At 40.6% G+C, this 20265-nt stretch overlaps 1 protein-coding gene across 1 annotated transcript in view; it reads left to right on the top strand.

The window, feature by feature from the left end:
* CNTN5 (contactin 5) overlaps positions 1-20265 on the top strand; it is a 1124282-nt gene that overhangs the window by 895321 nt on the left and 208696 nt on the right. The gene's annotated exons all lie outside the window — the stretch shown is intronic.

The following is a 20265-nucleotide window of genomic DNA, read 5'->3' on the forward strand; positions in this document are numbered from 1 at the left end:
ACGCTTGTAAAGCAGATGGATGTTTGGTACTGCTCTGGCGGCAATAGATGGATGGTTATTTTGTCCTTTTAGGTTTGCAAGCCTTAAACAGGTTGCTGGCTTAGCATTAGTAGACTAAAAAGAGCGTAAAACAGAGAGAGAGAATCTAGACCCATGTCTCTATATTGCTGCTATTAGAAGTATTTGAAATTGTTGGCCACACACAATGGAGGGAGCCAATTTGTGAACATGAGAATGCAGCCAATCAAATCACTAGGAACCAGTGACATCACATGTGCACGGTAATGTACAATATACCGAACCAGAACGTTACTCAACATACATTAACAGATAACGCTCAGATTAGCAGCCTATAGGTGTGGCCACAAACATGCATTTATTCAGGAATGTAGATGTGTCTATATTGTAGATAGATGTAATCTATATTGTATAACTATGTATTGTTTAGTTATAGATTTCTGTTATATATTAGCTGTTTGCTCATTGTGTAATTTTATAAATATGTATTTTGTGGGGCATTATACATAAAAGATAATAATAAGAATGTCATTTAGTCCTAGGAACTTCAGTTTAACAAATACTTTTAGAGATAATGGTCTTGGATGTAAAGATCATGCAAATTCACGGCAAGGCACTTGAAGCAAAGGAATAACAGTATTACATTTAATAAAACCACATTCTCAAAGATCACCAAAACATATTTGCAAAAACACAAAGCACTATACAGGCATTACGGATTAAGAACCTGATTCATTAAGGATCTTAACTTGAGAAACTTCTTATTTCAGTCTCCTGGACAAAACTATGTTACAATGCAAGGGGTGCATATTAGTTTTCTGTTTTGCACATAAGTTAAATACTGACTGTTTTTTCATGTAGTGCACAAATACTTGATAGCTTATTTGTACACTGAAATTTAAAGTTGATATTTGTGTGTTACATGAAAAAACAGTCAGTATTTAACTTATGGGCAAAACAGAATACTAATTTGCCCCCCTTGCATTGTAACATGGTTTTGTCCAGGAGACTGAAATAAGAAGTTTCTCAAGTTAAGAACCTTAATGAATCAGGCCCTAAGTTCACAGCTGACAAATGTCTCACCCTTTAATAGTGCTTTGTCTAGAGCTCTTCTTGTCGAATAAGACAACATCTAAAAGATGTTTTGCTAAAAAGTTATTCCTCTGTGAAGTCAATTAAAGAGAGATTCCATTTCTATTGACATCCTTTACTTAGTTCCACCGGAATCTATGGATGACATTTAATTTGACTTTTGTTTAGCAAAAGGCACTTGCTCATTGATAAGCAGAATGTGAAAAGAATCCCGAATGATTAGATTGCAAGCTCTTTGTAACAGACACTCCCTTTTCTATTGCATCTGAAATTACCTAAATTTGATTACCCAATGGAGTAATCTTTACGACGCTACATACAATTTTGGCACCATGTAAAGTACGTTTTAAACAGAGTATTTGTTCCATTTATTTCATCATTATTGCAAATGTTCTTCCATATCATAAATATCCAAAGCATGTCACTGCAGCCACTATTCCTGCATTCATAGCACGCTCTCTAAGGGTTTTATTTTTCTTTCGTTGAAATTATTTTTATTCATAATAGACTATTAAAATGCTCAAAGTTTTTTTTTTTTTCTTTTCAGGCTATTTGAATTAGTTTGAAATGTGTCATTGCAGCTGTTATTTGAAAAGTCAGGTCACAAGCTAATTCTTCAAACCTTCCAGAAAGTCACATGAGGCTTTTTGAATAAAGTCATAGGAAAGGGTACGCGGTCGAAGGAAAATAGACAATGGGAAGTGAAATTAATTTAGATAGTGACATTTTAAGAACTGTGGTTTAATTATGGAATATTAATGCTATACCTATTATTTTTCCAGCTCCTGTCAATATTTTATGGACATTTTGGTAGTATATATTGTCTTGTTTAAATATGTTAGTTTTCAAGGAAAATTGATTTAGTAATTAATGCCCTGTATTGATTTATTAGTTATCATTTACAACAGCAAAATATCAATTCAGAGTTTAAAGAATGTTCACACATGGGAGGAGAATCAGTTAGTCGCAAGGTTCCGTACCTAGTTGGCGGCTATGTTAGCGCGCAACGTTGTAGGTAATAATCTCTACTCTTTCACCCTTTCAAGCACCTGCTATGAACCTATAAATTGATTGATCGACTTACACTTCTGTATTGCTTGTTTGAAGGGCATGTATAGTATCAGTAGCTGATGGGGAGTGCTGGTGCTGTATTGCCATTTGGAGGCTTTTTTGGGTACCTGTTGGTAAGTTAGCTCCAATTTAAAAACACATATATGTATGGCCCAAATATAGGGACTTTCGCTGTTTAGAGTTAGGACCACTCTATTAGCACAAGCGCCATGACATGGCGGGTGGCTTACCAAACATTTGCAACTGTGTGCAACTGAGATTTCTGCTTTTTTATGTACAAGTAGCAATAGCAACTCCTTTGGTAGTTATAGTAGCGTGCTGGGGGATTTTTTTATGTGTTTATATATAAAAATCAGTTTATTCGAATTGGATACATTATAACATAGCTGCCTACTCTCGTGGAATGTCTGGGAGACTCCTGACTTTCTGAGGGTCCTCCCAGAAGAGCAGGGCAACCTCCCAGTCCCTGGCCATTTCATTAGGTAAGTGGTGGGGGCAGGACTTAGGACGCGATTCACACATCACCGCGGTCCCACCTCCTGCTGTAATAGGCTATAAAGTATGATGTCTGTTTAGAGGGCGGGGCCAAATGACACGTTTCTCAGAGCCCACCCCCGCGGACCTCTCGGAGGCCAAAGTTGGCAAGTATGCATCATAACCATGCAGCGGGCAATCCAGATGTGCAACTTGATTTTCCTTCACTCCCAATAAAATCTGATTGGTTCAGATTTTGATCATTCAGTGCAATCATCAGTTAGATGGGTACACATGTTGCAATGTTAGAATAATCTAGCTTATCACAGAGAAGGCACTCAGCTGCATAGCAATTGTAAGTACCATGCCAACATTCAGATGTTTTAGTAAGGGATGAGAACTTGTACTGTATATCTGTGAATGTCATTAGTAGTTTTTAGTTTTGCATATAAGTGACCCTCCTGCCTGGCCACAGATGTTATAGGCAACTCCTGTGATTGATATGGGAGTGACACAGGAAGTCTGTCTCATGGTTCTCTGATGTCTAGTGTTGGTCTGATGCAAGAACATAAACAAAGGATTTGCCTCTGGATCGGTTTTAATTTCTTTACTTGGTGTTTAGCGACGTCCAAGATCCTTCCTCCATTATAACTCAAATTGTCACATAACTCTCCAGGAAAATTGATGTTATTCCCAAGGCAAGGTTCTATTCTGAAATGTTTGTAGAACCTCAACTGGATATTGGTTCTGGCTTTAAATTTACTTCTGGAAATAGTATACTCAACTACGGAACTACCATTGCAGCAGGTGCGTTGCATCGGGGCCCTTGGAGATAATAGGGCCCGCTGCACAGGTAACTATCTAGCTGTGGGCCCCGGTTTCCTCCCTTCCCTGCATCGGGGCCCACAGCTTGGTAGTTCTGCCTCTAAGTGTACTGTATATCTTTCACTCACTTCCTCAGTCCCAGCAGCAATGGATCACTTACTTAATTGCTTTATATCATCATATAAATTCTTATTCTGCATTATTATTATTATTATTATATTTATTTATAAAGTGCTATTATATTGCCCAGCACTGTACATTGAGGGGATCATGATACAAATAAATAACATTAAACAGAAAATAAAGATGGCCTTGCCCTATTGAGCCTTCAATCTAAGAGGTGTAGGGAACACTTGTTACCTTAGGTAGGGAAATACAAGTGTATCTGATGATGGGGCAAGTGAGTGGCTACAGTCAGGGAACAGCATTGTCAGCCACCATTATTAAAGCAGCTATTGGTAACTGGCATATTTTACCATATATTCCATTATATAATAGTTTAACTACCCTTGTACATTTGTTAATCCCGTTGTCATGCCAACCGTATTGCAATAATGTCGTTGTTGCCTTTTTTGATTTTGCTATTCCCTTTTTTGAAGGTTATCATAAAAAATGTAAACGATGAGTTTTGTACATTTTGAATAAGCCTGGTTTACACTAAAATGTTAGGTCACAAAGGAGCTGCAATCTATTCAGAAGAGACTGAGATTTTAAATAAGCTGTTTTTCATTTATTTAATATGTTCTGTAAATTAGGAGAAAATTGCCTCTGCCTGCATTGTTCTCCATTTCAACCTTTTGTCTAATGTTGATTTCACAGTTAGGTAAGTTCTGAACAACGCGTATCTCGCAACCAATCATGTACTAATTTTGTGCTGACAATCCTGTAATGGGAATTTAAACACTTTACTTGTTATTACAAAAGAAGGAATATTTACAGTTGCAAACCCTGCCTCAGTCATGACTTTATCCGCTCGTTTGTTTGCAACATAATTGACCCTGGTGATTTCAACACTAGGTAGTTGCAGAAAAAAAAGAAAATGATACGATATTAATTGATTTGGAGATATTTTGTTGTCTGGGGATCAAACAAAGCTCTTTTTGTTTTATTCTAGTGCTTCGTATTTTCATCTTAGTCACGTACCTTCTTCAGACATTTAACTAAGACTAAATAACAATAAGGATAATTCCTGAAACTGAAAAACTTCAGCTCGCAATGTTTTAATACGCGTGGAAGTCCGACGACTTGTTCGCCTGACGCATTTCTGGAACTTACCCTGGAAAGTCAATCTGTTTCTGCAGTAACTTTGCAGGCTTGCTGATGAATAAATACAGGAGCGTAGCGCGGGCAGAGCAAGTGGAACATGTATTGTGCGGGGTGCCAGCTAGGGGGTGATAGTGGTGAAAGTTCACCTTAGAACGTGACTCATCCTGGAGACATACTCCAGAGGTGTTTTATTTTTTTCTTCCTCCACCTCCTTATGGCTCGCTTAAGCATTGCGGTGCTGAAATGCAACGTCCAGGATGCTTAACGGAGTCAGGAGAAAAGAAAGGATCGAAAAAGTGCCTCTGGAGTGTGTTGTGTCACCAGAGAGGTGCTGGTGAATAAAATCCTGGAGAGGGGGGAAGGGCAGAAAGTGGATGAAGCGAACATGGGAGGGAAGAGAGAACCTGGTGGAAGTACTGAATTAGATCACGGGGAGGGACGGGGCATGCTCCAGGACATATGGCTCCTTGCTACACCCCCAAATAAATATAAAAATAAAATCAGCATGATGAGAAGATTGAAAACGTCACTTCAAAGTCCAACCTGCTAACACTTTAGAACCACCCCCTTTATTCAATAACGTATTTTCTTTTTTTCTCCTAAAATCTGCTCAGTTTAATATTCGTGTCTTGAATTAATCCTGAGAGTGGGGGTATCAGGACTACTGGTATTACATGTGTTACTTTTGTGCGTTAAAAGCTTTTTATTAAATTGGTCCCCATGAAATGCGCTTTCCCACAGAACGCCAAAATGAAAGTGCAAAATGTGTTTGGTGTGATATAAGAGGTGATCTTCAGCTCAAGTCTGGAAGACAAAGGCTGTGCCGTCTCGTACTGGGAATGCCCTGTAAATGTGCCGTCTCGTACTGGGAATGCCCTGTAAATGTGCCGTCTCGTACTGGGAATGCCCTGAAAATGTGCCCTCTCCACCCCATGTTAGAATTTAAATAATCTAATCTTGCAAAACAAAATCTAATTCTGCATGTTGAGACAAAACTAAAATGTAAGAGAAACCCCAATCCACCAAACTTTCCCAAACTTCACCAATCAGCAGCTGAACACGTTTGCCCTTCAGATGCTTCCATCTTGGCCTGTAAATCCATGTGCAATTGGGTACAATTCTGCATACATTGCAATTTGATTAGTGGACTCTGTCATATTGCTGTGAATTTCGGTCCCACGTTTCATGTTGCTGACAGAGAAATGTAGGAGCTACAGATATGTAGAACTCCAAACAGAATAAATACCGCACTGGATAGTATTACTATATTATCAGTTAAGTAATTGTTTTTTACAAAGGTGTTCTAAATTGTTTTATTTATGTTGCATGCCACTCATCCTACACCAAAGTCACCTTTAACTAATTTTTTAATGATGCTTCAATGAAGATACAATATGATTTAATCTGGTCATGCTCCTGGTCGATCGTGGTTCCCAGGTGATTTTATACCACATTCATCCATTCATGATCTTTTCATTCCTTCACAACTTTGCGGCCTGGGTCACTTATTTCCTATCCTTTGTCCTGCCTACTCTAATATTAGTTGATTTCAACATTTCCATTGATAATCCCACTGTCTCTTCTGCCACTAAGTTTCTTTCATTTTCTTCCTCCTTTGGTCTCTCCCACATCTCCCACCCACTGTCATCAATACTCCCTTGACCTTGTCTTCTCTCGCTAGTGCTCTATCTCTAGTTTTTCCAGCTTAGCCTTCCCACTCTCTGACCACAACCTCCTTTCCTTCAGCCTCCCCTAACCTCTGCCTCTCCCTGCCTGCACCCAAATCTACATGTACACAACGAAACCTAAGTACTCTTAACCCAATTCTCTAAAATAACTACTTTCTACTATCACTGCATTACCCATCCCTAATCAGGCTCCTTCTTTCTACAACAAAACCCTCACTTTAGCTGTAGACAATGCAGCTCCAGCTATTACATATAGTCTTGAAGATTGAAACCCCAACCATGGAACACCAAACAGACCAGTTACCTGCAGAGCACCACTAGAGGAAATCTCATTTTTATCCAAATTTCCTCCACTATACATTCATCCTTTCATCTTACAGCACTGCCCTGTAAATTATCAAACATACTTCTAATCTCTAATATCTTCCCAGTGCTTCAACCCACATCTGCCATCTTCAACTCACTTCTCTGCCCACCTGGGGGTAAATGTATGAACTTCCGGATTCTTCAACTCCGGCGAGTTCAGCGTCTTCAGTGCTTAAATTTAAAGCGGCGCTGCCTTGTAAAGGGAGACTTCCCTTTACAAGGCAGCGCCGCTTTAAATTTAAGCGCTGAAGACGTTGAACTCGCCGGAGTTGAAGAATCCGGAGATTCATACATTTACCCCCTGATCTTCTTCCCCTTCCTCCATTACAACCTATGAGTTTGCTACCTATTTCAAATACATAATCATCGACAAGATATTTCATCATTCCAAAGTCCAAACACTCCACCCCATTTACCCACCTTCACCTACATTCCCAATCCAAGCTCAATTCATTCTGTCCAGTAACTGAAGATGAATTCTCTGCACTCATCTCATCATCTCACCCTACAACCTGTCCTCTCAACCATATTCCCTCCCAACTTCTCTGCTCCCTCTTCCCCACTGCATGCCCACCACTAACTCACCTCTTCAACCTGTCTCTCTCCAATGACACATTTCTCCATCCTCTTTTAAACATGCACTCATCTCACCAATTCTAAAGAAACCATTTCATGATCCAGCCTCTCTCTCCAACTACCTCCTTAATTTTCTCATCCCCTTCGCCTCCATACTACCTGAGTGATTGATATACAACCGCCTTTCTCACTTGCTCACTCCATTCTCGACTCTCAGTGGAATGTTGGGGGCTGAAGCCTGACTGCAGAAAAACTTCTCTCACAATAGTGATTAATGATTCACTTACTGCAAAGTCAGAGAGACATTTCTCTATCCTTCTGGACCTCTCTGCTGCTTTTGACATCACCCTCTTCTCCTACACACCCTTCACTCCATTGGCCTTCATGACACAGTTCTTTCCTGGTTTACTTCCTACCTATTGAACCGCTCCTTTAGTGTTTCTACCTCTGGCACATCCTCCCCTCCACTCCCACTGTCTCTTTGGGTCCCACAAGGCTCTGTTCTTGTCCCTTTACTTTTCTCACTGTACACTTCTTCTCATTTTTGTACATTTCATTGATGATTTTGCAAATCCCTGTATAGTAGATTCTCTCTGCTAAAGTTCACATTGCAGTGGTCAATGATATCTGAGGTTGTGACATATATAGCACTTTATTTGAGGTTTGAAAAAGTAAAGGTTTATATGACGATTTGCCTTTAGTAAATTAGTTGATTTGCAAATCATCATGTAAATCACTAAAAAGCAAAAGTTATAATTGAAATCATTTTAGTAAAATCTCCCTGTAAGTCCTCTTTACTAAATTTCTATATATGTGAAAGTACTATGTCCCATACACAGGTTTTACAAATATTCTTAATTACCTAGCTGTCTCCCATCTCTTTCTTCTGGGGCTAGTTTCTACAAAAACAAAGCTGATTTTTCAGATTCCGTGGTCTTAAATGGCTTTCAGCCCCTGTGGACTCCTGATAATCTGGACTCCCTATAAAAATGTGGACCACTTAGGGTATTTCATCTAAACCATCTAAACTATATTTCTAGGTGAGATTAGGGCATTGTGGTTGAAGATGATAGACATTATTTTTGTATGTTGCCTTCATCTGTAATTACCTAATTAATCTCACAACAATGGGTGTCAATGGTTGGGGGGGGACGCACCTAAAACATTAAATGAGTGATATAATGTCACTCATTCAGTGTTGTTGGTGCTCCTGCATCTGCCCCCAAATGGAACGCCGGCCAATGACGTGAAGTAGAAGTAGCCAGAAGTACATGCAAAGCTAAAGGGCCCTGCTGCTCTATGACCATGTGTTATGCTGGAAGTATGGCCAAGGCCGTCGCTGGGCTCTCCAACTCCCCTTCCTCCCTCTCCGGATGCACCAGTCTCCAATACCCCTGCGCTTGTTCCATTACTTGCTCTATCTAGAGTGGGGACTCAGAACAATGGGGGGCATGTTGTGTGAGCCGGAAAAAAATTGTGAGTGTTATAGCCAAGTGCCACAATCCAAGTCTGAGGATACGAGGATGGCGCCCCCACCTCTCTCTTGCTGGAGTAAGACGCAGCAGGGTGGTAATGCCTGAGGGAGTTGGGCAGGGGAGGGCCGGCAAATTTTAGCCCAGGGGGCAAGATTCAACTCAGCAGCCTGTTAAGAACATTTTAAAGGAAAAATGCAGGTGGCCCAGGGACCCAGCCCAAGGTAGCCCACTATTGGACCGGCACGGGGGGACAGATGCCCGCCAAGCCCCGTATGGCCTTGAGGTTGGGCAAAACCTCCAAGTGGGGAGGGAGACGCCACCAAGTCAAACCCTAATACCACAAACTCTATATAGTAGTTTTGTAATTTAATGACAGCAATATATATTTATTTTATATGATCACAGAAATGGATCAATATTAAATTTTCACATTATTACAGGGTGTGAATTTATGTGCAGTGATTTTACAATCACACGTTTTAAAGCGTAGCCGTACAATCCTTCATCCAAAATTGACGTATTTCCAACAGTGGTTATTAATTTTGGCTGAGGCACAGACTCTCACTCACCATACTGTAAGGCTCTGTGTTATCTGCATTTTCTTTCTTTTTTTGTTAGAAGTGAATATTAATGGCCGGCACTGCAGGTAGTTCATTGCCACTAAATATATTTTCAGGATTATTTTGCCTTCGGGTTTCCTAAGCCGTGATTCATAAATCTCTCCCAAATGAACACCATGAATTCTCATGTACTCTGATAATGGATAAGAGAAAGTAATCTAAAGGAGGAATTGGCGGTAGGGATACAGTGATGGGTGCATTTTATTGCTAGAAAAATGTGAAATTTGTGATAGAAAAATATTTGTGCATACTTTCCCTAGGAATAAGCCGTGGTTATATTAAAGATATAGGGCCTGATTCATTAAGGATCTTAAATGAAGAGGATCCTTATTTCAGTCTCCTGGACAAAACCATGTTACAATGCAAGGGGTGCAAATTAGTAAGTTAAATACTGACTGTTTTTTCATGTAGCACACAAATACTAGGGATGAGCGCACTCGGATTTATGAAATCCGAACCCACCCGAACGTTGCGGATCCGAGTCGGATCCGAGACAGATCCGGGTATTGGCGCCAAATTCAAAAGTGAAACTGAGGCTCTGACTCATAATCCAGTTGTCGGATCTCGCGATACTCGGATCCTATAAATTCCCCGCTAGTCGCCGCCATCTTCACTCGGGCATTGATCAGGGTAGAGGGAGGGTGTGTTAGGTGGTCCTCTGTGCTGTTTAGTTCTGTGCTGTTTAGTTCTGTGCTGTTTAGTTCTGTGCTGTTTAGTGCTGTGCTGTTTAGTGCTGTGCTGTGCTGTGCTGTGCTGTGCTGTGCAGTGCAGTGCTGTGCTGTGCTGTGCTGTGCTGTGCTGTGTTCTGCAGTATCAGTCCAGTGGTACTGTGTGCTGTGCTCTGTCCTTCTGAGGTCAGTGGTGCTGCTGGGTCCTGTGCTGTGTCCTGTTCAGTCCAGTGGTGCTGTGTCCTGTGCTCTGTGCTTCTAAGGGCATAGTTATTTCCCCATTATTCCCAAGTTTTTAAAAAATAAAAAAAAAGTAAAAAAAAATAAAAAATTAGAAATTAAAAAAAATATATATAATTATAACCAAATGTGCAAAACCAATCCAGCAGTATAAGTCCATTGGTACTGCAATATTACCAAGTTCACACATTCTGCAGTATCAGTCCAGTGGTGCTGTGTCCTGTGCTCTGTCCTGCTGAGTTCCGTAGTGCTGCTGGGTCCTGTGCCGTGTCCTGTTCAGTCCAGTGGTGCTGTGTCCTGTGCTCTGTGCTTCTAAGGGCATAGTTATTTCCCCATTATTCCCAAGTTTTTAAAAAATAAAAAAAAAGTAAAAAAAAATAAAAAATTAGAAATTAAAAAAAATATATATAATTATAACCAAATGTGCAAAACCAATCCAGCAGTATAAGTCCATTGGTACTGCAATATTACCAAGTTCACACATTCTGCAGTATCAGTCCAGTGGTGCTGTGTCCTGTGCTCTGTCCTGCTGAGTTCCGTAGTGCTGCTGGGTCCTGTGCCGTGTCCTGTTCAGTCCAGTGGTGCTGTGTCCTGTGCTCTGTGCTTCTAAGGGCATAGTTATTTCCCCATTATTCCCAAGTTTTTAAAAAATAAAAAAAAAGTAAAAAAAAATAAAAAATTAGAAATTAAAAAAAATATATATAATTATAACCAAATGTGCAAAACCAATCCAGCAGTATAAGTCCATTGGTACTGCAATATTACCAAGTTCACACATTCTGCAGTATCTTGTGCTACATATAATGGAGACCAAAAATTTGGAGGATAAAGTAGGGAAAGATCAAGACCCACTTCCTCCTAATGCTGAAGCTGCTGCCACTAGTCATGACATAGACGATGAAATGCCATCAACGTCGTCTTCCAAGCCCGATGCCCAATCTCGTAGTACCGGGCATGTAAAATCCAAAAACCCCAAGTTAAGAAAAAGTAGCAAAAAGAGAAACTTTAAATCATCTGAGGAGAAACGTAAAGTTGCCAATATGCCATTTACGACACGGAGTGGCAAGGAACGGCTTAGGCCCTGGCCCGTGTTCATGACTAGTGGTTCAGCTTCACCCACGGATCTTAGCCCTCCTCCTCCTCCCCCCCCCTACAAAAAATTGAAGAGAGTTATGCTGTCAGCAACAAAACAGCAAACAACTCTGCCTTCTAAAGAGAAATTATCACAAATCCCCAAGGCGAGTCCAAGGGTGTTGGTGGTTGTCAAGCCTGACCTTCCCATCACTGTACGGGAAGAGGTGGCTCGGGAGGAGGCTAATGATGATGTAGCTGGCGCTGTGGAGGAACTTGATGATGAGGATGGTGATGTGGTTATTGTAAATGAGGCACCAGGGGGGGAAACAGCTGATGTCCATGGGATGAAAAAGCCCATCGTCATGCCTGGTCAGAAGACCAAAAAATGCACCTCTTCGGTCTGGAGTTATTTTTATCCAAATCCAGACAACCAATGTATGGCCATATGTAGCTTATGTAAAGCTCAAATAAGCAGGGGTAAGGATCTTGCCCACCTAGGAACATCCTCCCTTATACGTCACCTGAATAACCTTCATAGTTCAGTGGTTAGTTCAGGAACTGGGGCTAGGACCCTCATCGGTACAGGGACACCTAAATCCCGTGGTCCAGTTGGATACACACCAGCAACACCCTCCTCGTCAACTTCCTCCACAATCTCCATCAGATTCAGTCCTGCAGCCCAAGTCAGCAGCCAGACTGAGTCCTCCTCAATACGGGATTCATCCGAGGAATCCTGCAGCGGTACGCCTACTACTGCCACTGCTGCTGTTGCTGCTGTTAGTCGGTCATCTTCCCAGAGGGGAAGTCGTAAGACCGCTAAGTCTTTCACAAAACAATTGACCGTCCAACAGTCGTTTGCCATAACCACAAAATACGATAGTAGTCACCCTATTGCAAAGCGTATAACTGCGGCTGTAACTGCAATGTTGGTGTTAGACGTGCGCCCGGTGTCCGCCATCAGTGGAGTGGGATTTAGAGGGTTGATGGAGGTATTGTGGCCCCGGCACCAAATTTACTACCGGGGCCACTCCACTGTGCAGTCCATATTTAGGTGTATCAGATATTAAACAACGGTGACAGTTGATGCCCAATTTTTTAATTATATTGTGGCCTCGGTACCAAATTGTGTACCGGGGCCACCACACTACGCAGTCCAGATACTTGTTTGGTGGAATTCAGACCAGTTGAGGGTTTTATTATTATATTGTGTGGACCACTCTATCTATACCACACTACAACTCTATACCACTCTATTTCATACTTTAATTCTATTTCATACTTTAATTCTATTTCATACTTTAATTCTATTTCATACTTTAATTCTATTTCATACTTTAATTCTATTTCATACTTTAATTCTATTACTAATTAATTACCATAAAGAGGAACAAAATAAACCAATTTTACCAAAAGTATAATATGACTTAGACTTACAAACACTACACTTGAAAGATCGTGCCTTTAAATGAAAAAGTCAGTCTTCATTGCACGACTATGTGCAACAGGGACAGTTTTTTGGGTTTACAAAGTCAAACAATAACACTTTGACCCTGTCTGTCTGGGATCTCAATGACGAATTGTCTGTACCATGTTTGGAGGAGGTATTGTGGCCCCGGTATCAAATTGGGTACCGGGGCCACCCCACTATGCAGTCCAGATACTTGTTTGGTGGAATTCAGACACGTGGAGGGTTTTTTAATTATATTGTGGCCTCGGTACCAAATTGTGTACCGGGGCCACCACACTACGCAGTCAAGATAGATAGATGCGTATTGCGTATCATAGATAAAGTACATTCAGTGGTGTGGGGCAAATTGAAAAATATTCAAAATGCACTGACATTATCAAAAACAAGAGGTTGTCACACGCTAAAACTCCAACATGTATATGATGGAGAGGATGGAGGAGCAGCCGTATGTGTAGTGTAATGCAGATCTGTTGAAGGTTTTTTATATATTTTATTGTGGTGCCCAGTGCCCACTCCTCTACGCAGTCCAGGTACATTTATTGGTGCGAATCATAAAAGTTCAGGGTTTTTAAGATATTGTGGTGACCCACTCCTCTACGCAGTCCAGGTACAATTATTGGTGCGAATCATAAAAGTTCAGGGTTTTTAATATATTGTGGTGACCCACTCCTCTACGCAGTCCAGGTACAATTATTGGTGCGATTCATAAAAGTTCAGGGTTTTTAATATATATTGTGGTGACCCACTCCTCTACGCAGTCCAGGTACAATTATTGGTGCGATTCATAAAAGTTCAGGGTTTTTAATTTATATTGTGGTGACCCACTCCTCTACGCAGTCCAGGTACAATTATTGGTGCGATTCATAAAAGTTCAGGGTTTTTAATTTATATTGTGGTGACCCACTCCTCTACGCAGTCCAGGTACAATTATTGGTGCGATTCATAAAAGTTCAGGGTTTTTAATATATATTGTGGTGACCCACTCCTCTACGCAGTCCAGGTACATTTATTGGTGCGAATCATAAAAGTTCAGGGTTTTTAAGATATTGTGGTGACCCACTCCTCTACGCAGTCCAGGTACAATTATTGGTGCGAATCATAAAAGTTCAGGGTTTTTAATATATTGTGGTGACCCACTCCTCTACGCAGTCCAGGTACAATTATTGGTGCGATTCATAAAAGTTCAGGGTTTTTAATTTATATTGTGGTGACCCACTCCTCTACGCAGTCCAGGTACAATTATTGGTGCGATTCATAAAAGTTCAGGGTTTTTAATTTATATTGTGGTGACCCACTCCTCTACGCAGTCCAGGTACAATTATTGGTGCGATTCATAAAAGTTCAGGGTTTTTAATATATTGTGGTGACCCACTCCTCTACGCAGTCCAGGTACAATTATTGGTGCGATTCATAAAAGTTCAGGGTTTTTAATTTATATTGTGGTGACCCACTCCTCTACGCAGTCCAGGTACAATTATTGGTGCGAATCATAAAAGTTCAGGGTTTTTAAGATATATTGTGGTGACCCACTCCTCTACGCAGTCCAGGTACAATTATTGGTGCGATTCATAAAAGTTCAGGGTTTTTAAGATATATTGTGGTGACCCACTCCTCTACGCAGTCCAGGTACAATTATTGGTGCGAATCATAAAAGTTCAGGGTTTTTAAGATATATTGTGGTGACCCACTCCTCTACGCAGTCCAGGTACATTTATTGGTGCGAATCATAAAAGTTCAGGGTTTTTAAGATATATTGTGGTGACCCACTACTCTACGCAGTCCAGGTACAATTATTGGTGCGATTCATAAAAGTTCAGGGTTTTTAAGATATATTGTGGTGACCCACTCCTCTACGCAATCCAGGTACATTTATTGGTGCGAATCATAAAAGTTCAGGGTTTTTAATATATATTGTGGTGACCCACTCCTCTACGCAGTCCAGAAAGATACCTTGTTGCAACGTTTTGGACTAATAACTATATTGTGAGGTGTTCAGAATACACTGTAAATTAGTGGAAATGCTTGTTATTGAATGTTATTGAGGTTAATAATAGCCTAGGAGTGAAAATAAGCCCAAAAACTTGATTTTTAAACTTTTTATGTTTTTTTCAAAAAAAATCCGAATCCAATACCTTAAATCCGAACCGAGACCTTTCGTCAAGTGTTTTGCGAGACAAATCCGAACCTCAAAAATAACGAAAATCCGGATCCAAAACACAAAACACGAGACCTCAAAAGTCGCCGGTGCACATCCCTAACAAATACTGGATAGCTTATTTGTACACTGAAATTTAAAGTTGATATTTGTGTGCTACATCCCGCCCTCTCCGTTCTGCCAATGACCGTCGCCTCTCTTCCCCCCTGATCACCTCTTCCCACGCGCGTATCCAAGACTTCGCCTGTGCTGCCCCCCTGCACTGGAACAAGCTCCCTCCATCAGAACTTTCCCTAATCTGTCCAGTTTCAAACGGGCTTTAAAAACCCACCTTTTTCTTAAAGCCTTCCAGTCTCCCACTTAACTTCCTACCTTTTCTTCTGCCTCTTCCTCCCCCCTTATCCTCCGTTCCTCCATCTCTCCCCCATGTCTCTCTGTCTGTCTACCCCACCCCTTAGATTGTACGCTTCTTTGAGCAGGGTATTCTCTCCTCCTGTCTTCACCACTGTTAACTCTGCTCTCCAGCTACTTAGCCCTCCTCCTTGAGGACCCTCTTTCCCGCGTCCCCTCTCGCTCCCTCCTCTCCCCTCTAGGGGTCTCCCTGTCATCCGTGCCTTCCCTCTTGGACTCCGTCGTTGGCGGACCTTCCCCTCTCCCCTCCTCCGCCCCTCTAGCGGTGCTTTGAGCTCACTGAGTTACTGTGATTATTGTTTACTGTACTGTGCTGTCTCACCTCATATTGTAATCTTGTTTGTCCCTGTACGGCGCTACGGACACCTAGTGGCACCCTATAAATAAAAATTAATAATAATAATAAAATACATGAAAAACAGACAGTATTTAACTTATGTGCAAAACAGAATACTAATTTGCACCCCTTGCATTGTAACATGGTTTTGTCCAGGAAACTGAAATAAGGATCCTCTTCATTTAAGATCCTTAATGAATCAGGCCCATGATTTGTAATGTTTTAAATAACAGCGTCATAGTTGTTTCTGCAAAGGAGTAAGAATTAATACTTCTGTGCTATATTCTTAGAAAACAATTTCAATAAAATCATGAAATGAACATTTACTAGGAGATATTTAGAAGAACTGGTGCAGAGGATAAAAAGTGATGTTGCCCATAGCAACCGGGCAGTGATTTGCTTTCATTATTTTTTTACCGGTGCTACAGAAATTACAGTTAAAATAATATTAGTTGCTTAGGTCAACACCACTTTTTGCAGTGCACCAGTATTTTTCCATAGATGTTGTAAAATAGTGTAGTGTAAATTTATTATCTTTTGCTCCAAATATGTGTTGTTAATAGATGATTGTTGTGAGACAGATTACATTAAATAGCAATGCGAAATTTACTTTTGATTGAAAGAACAACCCCAATTTCTCAAAGACTAATATCATTGCCGTTCACTAAACAGCAACTGAAATGCTGAGAAGTTATGGACACTTTATGAAAGTTCAGAGTAATTCTGGAGCTGACAATTATCCATTATTTCTAGAAGTTTTACAACGGGTCAATTTATTATCAGGGGATAAGACTTAATTAACTCTTGCAAAAATGGCTGTTTTGGTGTATCCAAATTTATTAAAGGGTTAATGTTGGCGAGAGCACTAATTTTGACAGTGCTAATTCCGTTTTCTCTGAGTATCGCCGACCCATAGACTTCTTTAGGGGCAGCGAAAATGCTAATTTTATCAAGTGGTCGAGAAGTGAACCTTTGACTTGATTACCTCCTGCCATACAATTCTATACTTCAGTCCCCAGATAGAGGAAAAAGGCAGATCACATCTTCCTGGCTCCTCCTCCGCAGACTGTCAGCTCCTCCCCTCCTTCCTGTGGTCAGTGTTAGCCGACACAGCAAAATCTGAATATTCCAAGGCATCGTTCATAAATATACATATTGCACATTTATGCTCGATAACGGCTCCCGATGACTGTGTTACAGTTATGAGAAGTGCAGCAAGAGCTTAATATAAATTGCCAGGTATTTCTTTATAGTGTAGGGGTTTCAATCACTTTTTATACCACTACAACCTAATTAGATGCTGCACTAATACCTTCCACCAAAACCCATTTCACCAGTACACAATGGAAGTGTAGTGTAATATAATGGTCTTGGGTGAGGAAGAAAACCATAAAAACTAACTAATCGCTGTTGCACGGAGATCTGGCATATTTAGCTGTTAATGATTTTTGTACAATTATAGACAATAATTAAATTGCTGATAAATCCCACAGTTAAATCTGGTAGTGATAACATGACATTTAATTCCTGCTTCAATATTGAAGTGTGTGCTTCATTTATTACACAAAGCCGCAAATATGACTGAAAACTAAAATGCTTATTGATCCAATACTACCCCCATTCAGGGACTTTGTATATGCCTCGAATGTGCTAAGGATGAGTTCCATGCCGCCCGTACTCAGACAAAGAGGTCTGTTTATTAAGTTGCGATGAACCCAAAATTTAAAAATGGCCATTGCAGCCCTTCTAGTCACCGTTAACTTCAAGAAAACTAGCACCATCTCAGGATGGAGTTAGCTTACCTTTTCGATGGAGCCTAAGGACTCCATCACAGCTGGAGAAGACAACGTGGATACATAGCAGGGTCAATACCCACACAGAGGTCAGATCCTCCATTCGCCACCAGCTTTAGGAAGGCGTTTTTAGTTAGTCTGAGGCAGCAAACACTGAATATCATTAACATTAGCATACAAAACAGTATATCATCATCATCATCATCACCATTTATTTATATAGCGCCACTAATTCCGCAGCGCTCTACAGAAAACTCATTCACATCAGTCCCTGCCCCATTGGGGCTTACAGTCTAAATTCCCTAACATACACACACACACAGACTAAGGTCAATTTGTTATCAGCCAATTAACCTACTAGTATGTTTTTGGAGTGTGGGAGGAAACGGGAGCACCCAGAGGAAACCTACGCACATACGGGGAGAACATACAAATTCCTCACAGATAAGGTCATGGTCGGGAATTGAACTCATGACCCCAGCGCTGTAAGCAGGAAGTGCTAACCACTAAAAGTACCATATAGACCACCTATCAGGGATTTTAATGTCTGTACAGTATAACATTTGACCATGTCAATGATAAACAGACAAGCATCTTATATAGGATATTACATAAGAATACTCATTAGGTAGGTTTGTTACTATGGGAAAAGATACAGCACATGACGTTTATGTTAAATAGCAATATTGTAAAGCGTACAGGAGCGCGGTCGGATGTGTTGAGTTTCAAGAATGATTCTTTGTATGCAGCATCTAGGCTGTTAAGCTTAGAAGCATTTAGTTGTTTGTATAACCAGAATAATCTACAATAATCCCTCAGTACAAAGCAACACGTTTGATGTTTAGCCACATTCACTATAACTTCACAGTGTCACTTTGCTTATCATTTATTGTAACTATAACTGTTTTTTTATTCAGTTCTTAGTGTCATGTATTTAGCTGCACACTAGCTATAGCAATGCATACGCATTTTGTTGGACCAAGGGAATGTTGTGCCTTACTGATTGTGTAAAATTATAGCCACGCCCCTACACATGCTGGTCACACCCACTGGTGGCGTGGCATGGAAACCCCCCTCCTCAAATTCTGCATTTGCCCCTGCTGCCCACTACATCCTAATAATGTATAATGGTTTTATGTAGCTTCTGTAGTCCTGCTCACTGCGTACAGTCAGAACCTGCAGGTCCGGAAGCAAAGCGGAAGATGGCATAAAAAGCCCAGGAAATCTACATCCTTAAGAGCATGTTCAAATTCAAGAGCATAGGAAAACTGAGGTGTGGGGGGGGGGGGGGGGTTCCTAGTGCCTGGAAACCCCCATCCAAACCTGGGGTACTGTATAATTGAGGTGGCTGGACTCTGCCCCCGCTTCACACTGCTCTGCTCGAAAAGAGAGAGCTGCATGCACCTAACAGTAGTGCACGCAGCATTGCCCATGTATATTATGGGGATAGAGAGAGTTGGAGAGCAGCCAAGCACTCTCTTAAATTATAGCCATGCCCCCATGCATGCTGGTCACGCCCACTGGTGGAAACACCCCTCTGCAAATCTTTCGTTTACCCCTGAAGAGCTAGACAAGAAGCCGGGTTAGAGGCATTCTGGAAAAAATGAAACTAACTAAGCTTTGTGTTTTCAAGAATTTTCTTTGCAAAAATATACTTATTGCTTAAAAAATATAAATTATCACTTATAATCGTACCCCACACAGTACACCTGGAGAGGACCAGATTAAAAACACAATTACACTAAAGCAAACTATGTACAGGTATAGCCAGTGTTATTCCAAAGTGATATCTCAGATAAACATAGACTGTTAGCTCAGAGGAGATCGGCATTCTGGGGCTTCAAATTCATTGCGGAATTGGCAGATTGTTTTTATCTTACATAAACATGTATTGATCCATAAATATGTACCCTATATACAGAACCTGCTATTTACCGGTTGATTGTCCCATTCATTATTACATTTCTGCAGTAAGAACACAGGAATGTCGTTAATTGATTCCCTGGTTTTGCATCTCCGTGACCTCCACGTAATATTTTATCGAACATTTGTAGAAAGACACAGTGAAAATAAGCTCTGTCTATAAACTAATCTATTTGCTTTTAAGAGATAGGCTCAAAATGCAGCTTGTGAAAAATCAAATATATAGTCTTAGAAAGCTGGTGTCATGGAAACAGCGACACTCATACCATTATTTATTTTTATTTTTTTTAAACTACTGAGGGTATATTTACTAAACTGCAGGTTTGAAAAAATAGAGATGTTGCCTATAGCAACCAATCAGATTCTAAAGGGGCATATTCAATTGACGGCGGGATCCCCGAAAATCCCGCGCTCCAAAAATGTTACCATTAATACGGTAATATCTCGCTGAATTTCAGCTCGCAGCTCCCTGAGCCACGAGCTGAAATTCAGAGAGTAAATTACCGTATTAACGGTTTTCTCGCGCAATATTACCGTATTAACGGTAATATTTTTGGAGCGCGGGATTTTCAGCGATCCAGCCGTCAATTGAATACGCCCCTAACTGTCATTTTGTAGAATGTACAAAACAAATGATTACTAGAATCTGATTGGTTGCTATAGGCAACATTTCCACTTTTTCAATCCCGCAGTTTAGTAAATATACTCCCTGAAGTTTTCATTGT

Source organism: Mixophyes fleayi, chromosome 2 (assembly GCF_038048845.1).
Source record: "Mixophyes fleayi isolate aMixFle1 chromosome 2, aMixFle1.hap1, whole genome shotgun sequence".
Classification (NCBI taxonomy): Eukaryota; Metazoa; Chordata; class Amphibia; order Anura; family Limnodynastidae; genus Mixophyes; species Mixophyes fleayi.